A 6,820-nucleotide genomic window follows, 5' to 3' on the forward strand; every position below is an offset into this window, starting at 1 on the left:
CTTCACACATTAAACAGCTGCACAGATTATAATTATTTCAGATTGAAGATAAATTCCACTGGATGTTTGAACTCAGCAGTAGATGAAGTGAGAGATGAAGCGTGCAGGACTCAAATGATTCAGATCTGTCATAGAACCAGTTCTCCTCTGGATCTGGATCCTCTTTCTTGCCTGAATGTGGCCCCAAACACAAACACCTGGTCAAAATGATGCATTTAGAGTTCTGTAAAAGCATCTTACAGATGCCAAACCAGTGACCCCCCAGTCCTCCCACTACAAAGCCAAGAGCTGAGCAGAGAGAAGAGTCCAGTCAGCTGGTCCTGACACTCACATCAACAACCACATCATTATATTATTATTATTAATATGTATTTCTTTCAAATCAAACTCTTATTATTATTATTGTTGCTGATCCATCAGTTCTGTTGTTTTCTGTTCTTTAATGTTTATTTGTGTTACAGAATATTGTTGTCTTTGTTGTTGTTTTTGAAATATAATGTAAACATGTTTTATTGTTTGAATCTGCTTGTATAATGTATGATGTGCTTTGGCGATACTGTAATAACAATGATCAATAACAATAACATGCTAATAAAATCTCTTTGAACTGAACTGGATGTTCACATTTCATCTAGAATCTATGTGTCAAAGATACTAATAAACGTGTGCAGAATCAAACTGGTTAATATGAAAACTGTAACTGAATATAAACCAGGAACCAAAGTTACTACAGTTCATCCATCCGATAGTTGTTGAAATATTACAGTCAGTAGGATTCATTCTCTGAGGATCATGAACGTGTGAATAATATGAATATTAATAATAATACAGTCTGAACAGACCGACGTGCTGCTAACGAGGCTGAAAGTGACTGAAGGACAAAACTCAACTGTCTGACAGTCTGAGACGCTGCTGTGCATCTGCAGCCTCTGTTGCCGTGGCAACTGATGCTCTCTCTCACACACACACACACACCTGTGATAGTAATTTGTTTTGACATCTAACAGACTTTGTAAAGGCGAGAGATCAAAGAGAAGACGAGTGAAGAACGATTTCAGTGAACAGAGACAAGAGAGAAGAGGATCATGGGAAATGAGAAACACATCGAGGAGGAGGAGGAGGAGGAGGAGGAAGATATCCAGGTACAAAGCTGAGAGTTCAGCTGCAGTTCCTCTAGTGTCCACCAGGTGCTGCTGTGATAAAACTCTGTTGAACTTCTCTCGACAAACACAAAGTCAAGACAGATTTGATCCAAACAGATGAAGTGATGGAAGAATTCAGATACTTTACTGCAGTAAAAGTCCCGATACAGCGACGTACAAATAGTGTTTCGGCTCTGACTGATATATTATTATATATATAATATTATTCCCTCTCTAATTGTCAGATGCAGTGAAACTCCAGAACCTCCAGACCAGAGCTGCCTGGATCCTGATGAGTGAAAACACCAACATGTAACAACACACACACACACATATATATATATATATATATATATATATATGTGTGTGTGTTTGTGTGTGTGTGTGTAACAGATGGATCCTTCCATTGTTTTCTAAAGTGTGTTTTGTCACATTTTGCTCATATGTACCAGTTTAATTTGTGTTCTAACAGGATCCCTAATAAAAAGTTAATTAAAAACAGAATTGCAGTAAACAGCATCATCATCATCATCATCATGTATAATCATTCATGTTTCCAGAGATCCATTACTGCTAAAATATAACAATACGTTTCAGAAATCAGTTCAATGTTACAGGATTTCTGTTTGTTTGTTGAAACTTTAGCTTATTAAACATATTAAAATGTTTAAAGCTGCAACAATTAATCGATTTATCCATCAACAGAAAATTAATGGTTCAATTAAAGGATCAATTGTGAAATATTGTGCCATTTGGTCGACCATTTGAACCTTCTTTAAAAATATGAAAGCAGATAAACTTCACTTGAAATTTACTTTTTTATCTTTATCTGTTTAGATGAATCTGATATGAATATTGCAGCAGGTGTCAGCAGCCAGACTGGAACACTTAACGACACACAAACACTTCACTACTACTACACAAACACTAAATGACACAAACACACATCTGAAAAAGTTGGTTTTTATTTCAACTTGTTTTTTTTGCATCACTTTGGAATCACGTATCGACTCAAAGCCAGTTTAGGTTTGGAGGAAAGCAGCTGGAAACCAGTAAGATGACGACAGACAGTCACAGCATCAACAACGTTCCTGACGACACCTTTTAGTGAATATCTGAGTCTGGAAAAATGGTCTCTCTGTTCAGACAGGAAGGCCACCGCACACTCGTCACATCATCGAACGCATCCTGAGCAACAGAGGCTTCAAAGTAACGAGACTGGACTCTTCCTACGTCCCGCCTCGGACACGTTTGGGATTTCTGATCACGACCTCACGTTTTCCCCTCGACGTCGACCGTGACGAGGCCCCAGAGGACCAGGAGCTGGCAGAAAGACAAACTCTTCATCTTCATCCTCTGATTTGTTCTGTGCAATTATTTCCTCAATTTTCTTTATCCTGCTTTCAAGCTTTTGACTCGGCTGAATGTTGTTCGCCGGTCTGAAGAACTCCAGCGCTTTAACCTCGTCTCCTTGTCTGGCAACGTCTTTACCATCTTGGATGAATCTGTAATAAAGTAAAAAAAGACAGAACATCAGAGAGTTATTAGAAAACAATGCTGAAACTTGAAAGCTGCATTAATCTATTTTAATCACCAGCCTGCAGAAAAATATCAGAACAAGCAAACAGACAGCAGATAGAAGCAGCTTCATAAAGCCTGCTGGGAATAAAGAGGCCACGCAGGTGTTTCAGGTCAGCAACTGATGACAAAACTCAGGTGTCACATTAAGCTCATAATACTTTTACCAGTTAATCCCAAAATATATAATAGCAACATGCATAAATCCCCGAACTCTCGTCATTTATAGCAAGCGGCAGTTTCAGAGTGTTTTCTCGGATGACCTCAGGGTAACGTGGGTTTGTGTGTTAGCTAGCACGCGGCTAACATGCTAACAGGTTTTTAGTTTTGTGTAAAGTGACGCCAGAAGCCGCCTGAGTGTGACGGAGCGGCTCAGACCGCCTCCCTGTCGACACACAGCCGCTGTGAGAGCATCACATCTCCGTTACTGACCTCCAGAAGCGACTTCCAGCGGCTCCCCTCGCGGCCGATGTCCCGGACTGACTTCACCTCTCCCGGTTAGATGATCCGTGGTGTTGTTGTGTTGATTTGAACCCGCAGCTTTTACCCCTCCCGCCATTTCTTCCTCAGCCAATCAGAGAGAACTTAGAGTGATGACGTTGCGATTACGTTGCCCAATCGGGAAACAGATGAATGCAGGGGGGCGGAGCAATAAGCAGAGCGCAACCAATAAATGAGCAGCAAGACATACATTTAACAGTAACTACATTAATGTTTCATATCATAGCGAGACTGTTTACATCTTTTCAATTAAATATAATCTTTTGTATACAAGTGTAAATAGAAAACAACTTTTTCTGAACATACGTCATCTAGATGCAGTGTAATTACTAGCTCGGCTGTACTAGATATTTGATATGTTTAGTAGAAATATCATTTTATGACCCTACAACCAGGAGAAACTGACTTGTATCAAGCTGCTTGGTGTAGCTCTAGGAAACTGTAGTTTTTAATAAAAATATGAGTGTTTTTCCTGGAATGAGAAGTTATAAATACTGAATTGAGAGTACACTGAGTTTAAGGGGATGGTAAACTCATTTGTGTAATCAGATTTTAAATATCTAATTGCTAAATGGGTGAAAATTAATTCTAACCTTGTTTTATCCATGTTTGACAGCTGAGGTTCAAATCTCTCTATAACAGTTGGTCCCATGTCTGTATCAGCGTCTGTATCAGCGTCTGTATCAGCGTCTGTATCACCGTCTGTAAATAAAGTCTGTCATCCTCCAGATTTTTACATATTTTATTTATTAAATTGTTTCAACTGTAAATTAAATTTCCAACATGAAAAAATATTTCAAAGCTTCACTAAACTGCAAGAAACTGAAGAAACAGCTGATTACAAGAAAAGATTCAATGTGTGTGTGTGTGTGTTTAATGCTGAAACAATAAACATGAACTATACAATTACACAACTACTGTCTAATATAAAAGGAAACGGTTGAAGAGGTGACATTAGAACAGAGTTTCATGTATAAAGACGTAAATGTTTGAACAGATTCAGAGTATCGGCGCCGTCTCCAGAGCTTTGACCCGAGCAGCGAAGACCAGAACTCTCTTCTCCACTTCAGCGTTGATCTGGTCCTGCGAGGCTCGCGGGTTCTGACGGACAAACTCTGCGATGCTCAGGATACACTCTCTCTGAAGACACACACACAGACAAAATGACCCATCAGGGCTCCCGTACATCAACCTGAATCTGTTTTATTGGCCCAGCTGCTGCTGTCAGATTAAGACAATAAAGAATTAAAATACAGCAAAGTAATGTCAGAAGAAATCCTGACATAAAACAAACTAATATTAAAAAACATAATAATGTATAAAGTAAATATTGATACTGAACATGTATGAACTGTTGGATGATGGTCTGCAGAGGAGCTGTATTATTGTACAGACTGTATTATTGCAGGCAGCTACCTTGTAAGCGTCCACTTGGTTCTGGCCGGTGAAGCGGTTCAGCAGCTCTCTGGCGACCTGGACGCCCGTCACCGCCGTCAGCAGGCCGCGGTCCTCGTCAGTCTGAGAGGACAACCACCGCAGCAGCGCCATCTGCAGGACGGGAAGAAAAAAAAAAACCCCAAACTGCTGATTTAATGTTTTTATTTCTATTTATTTCTACTCTGCAGCACTGAGAGGATCAGAGGAACAGACTGCGAAACCTCTGAGGATCATTTCTCATATAATTATAATAAAAACAAATCAAATACTGAAGCGAGATGAATCAATGAAAGAAAGGTGTCGGTCAGCAGGTGCTTCCAGAGTCTCTTTAGTTTTACACCTGGACACGAGGACTTCCTGCTCCACTTCCTGTGATAAACTGGCAGCCGGTGTGGAGACTGTCGAGTGTTTTCTTACAGTCTTCTACACGTGAGGAAATGAAGCATGTCTGATGGTTTCTGACTCCAGCTGAGGGTCTGAACTCTGTACGCAGAGTGTTCGGACCAATCAGAAGCATCTCAGCTTGATCTGGACTTAACTGGAGAAAGTTAGCAGACGTCCACTTTTTAAGCTCATGGGCTTTATTCAGAAACACCTGCTGTGCGCTGCAGATGAGCTTCTCTGATTGGCTGAGTGATGATTGTGTGATTGAGTGTGAAGGTTGTTATGTAGAATAGCAGCGTTTGATAAACATTTAAAGGGCAAAATTCCAGAGGCTACAATCAAAACTACGATTATCTCAGAGAAGAACGTCACAGCACATATGCTCATACTATATATATACAGATATATATATATGTGTGTGTGTGTGTGTGTGTGTGTATTTAGGTTATTTAAGAGATGGATCCTTCCCTTGTTGTTGTTTGTTGTTTTCTTGAGTGTGTTTTGTGTCACATTTTGCTCATATGTAATTTTGTTTATGTGTCCTTTAACAGGAACCTTAATAAAAAATAAATAATAAAAGAGAGTGACAGTAAACAGTATTATCATCATGTATAATCATTCATACAGTTTAATGACTTTATTATTGTCTACAGCAAAAACTGTAAACAGAAGCAAACTGTTCACCGTTGACTGGAAACCACTTTAACAGCAGCTCAGAGTCTTTCAGACTCAAACATTCGTTAATTTTTCAATGATCAATTAAAAGTTAAATTCATGTTTAAAATGCAGATAAACAGTAAACACACGGAGAACATAACAACAGTCATACTGAACTCTTTCACCAATAATAACAACAATAATAATCACCAGAATGACGGTGATGATGCTGATAAACCGTCAGGATGTTGCACTGGTATACTGGTATACTGGTATACTGGTAAACGCTGCTCTCCAGTAACAACAGTCAAACTAAACCAACACTAAGTTTTGATTTGTCAGTTTGTGTCGTCATCGTCCTCCTCTTACGTCATATCTTCATCTCTTTTCTTTCTATTCGTGGTTACTAAGGTAACACGTGACTAATTAGAGACATCACCTGTTAATTATTTTTGGTAAGTTTCTGATTTACCATCTGACGACGTATTTCTGTGCTGATGTTGAGAGTTTATTCACTTCTAGTTAGATTATTAAACTGAGAACACTGATAGTTTTATTCTCTTTGCCTCCTCCCGGCCTCCGTAGTTTCACAAGTCTGAAAGTGTTTTTTCCTTATAAAAGGAGGAATTATGAACATGTGAGCTCAGATAAAGAAAACTAAAGTAAAACAATGATCCCAACCTGAGCTGTCACATCTTACCTGCTGCAATAACTGAGCGCTGCTCATTTCTGCTCCTGACTTCATGCTGACAAACCGACGAGTTAACGACACAAACACGAAGCAGCAGCTGGTTTAATGAAGATGAACCCGATAAAACTTCCTCTGCTCTCAACTAAAGTCTCTGTTTACGTGGAAATACGCCCGAAAACGAGAATTCTGTCGACTAGCTGATGCTCAACGCTTCCTTTTCCTGTTTACATCTGTTCTTCTTCGGTGGTGCCTGCGCTGCTGCCGCTGCTGCCACCCAGCGGCCACAACATGAACATACAGAGCAGGAAGTACTCAGATCCTTTACTGAAGTAAAAGTACTAATACTGCAATATAAAAATACTCCGTTACAAGTAAAAGTCCTGCATGAAAAATCCTACTGAAGTATTACAAGCTAAATGTAGGTACTTTA

The 6,820-nt window shown here is 39.5% G+C and overlaps 1 long non-coding RNA gene across 1 annotated transcript; it reads right to left on the reverse strand.

Annotated features, from left to right (window-relative positions):
- Positions 1-2,091: 2,091 nt before the first annotated feature.
- On the reverse strand, positions 2,092-3,389 carry LOC122969421. Its single transcript, XR_006399024.1, has 2 exons — positions 3,153-3,389; positions 2,092-2,647 (listed from the first exon to the last, which is right to left on the reverse strand). It is a non-coding gene; the product is annotated as an uncharacterized LOC122969421 (long non-coding RNA).
- Between the last annotated feature and the right edge of the window lie 3,431 nt (positions 3,390-6,820).

This window comes from Thunnus albacares, chromosome 2 (assembly GCF_914725855.1).
Source record: "Thunnus albacares chromosome 2, fThuAlb1.1, whole genome shotgun sequence".
Lineage (NCBI taxonomy): Eukaryota > Metazoa > Chordata > Actinopteri > Scombriformes > Scombridae > Thunnus > Thunnus albacares.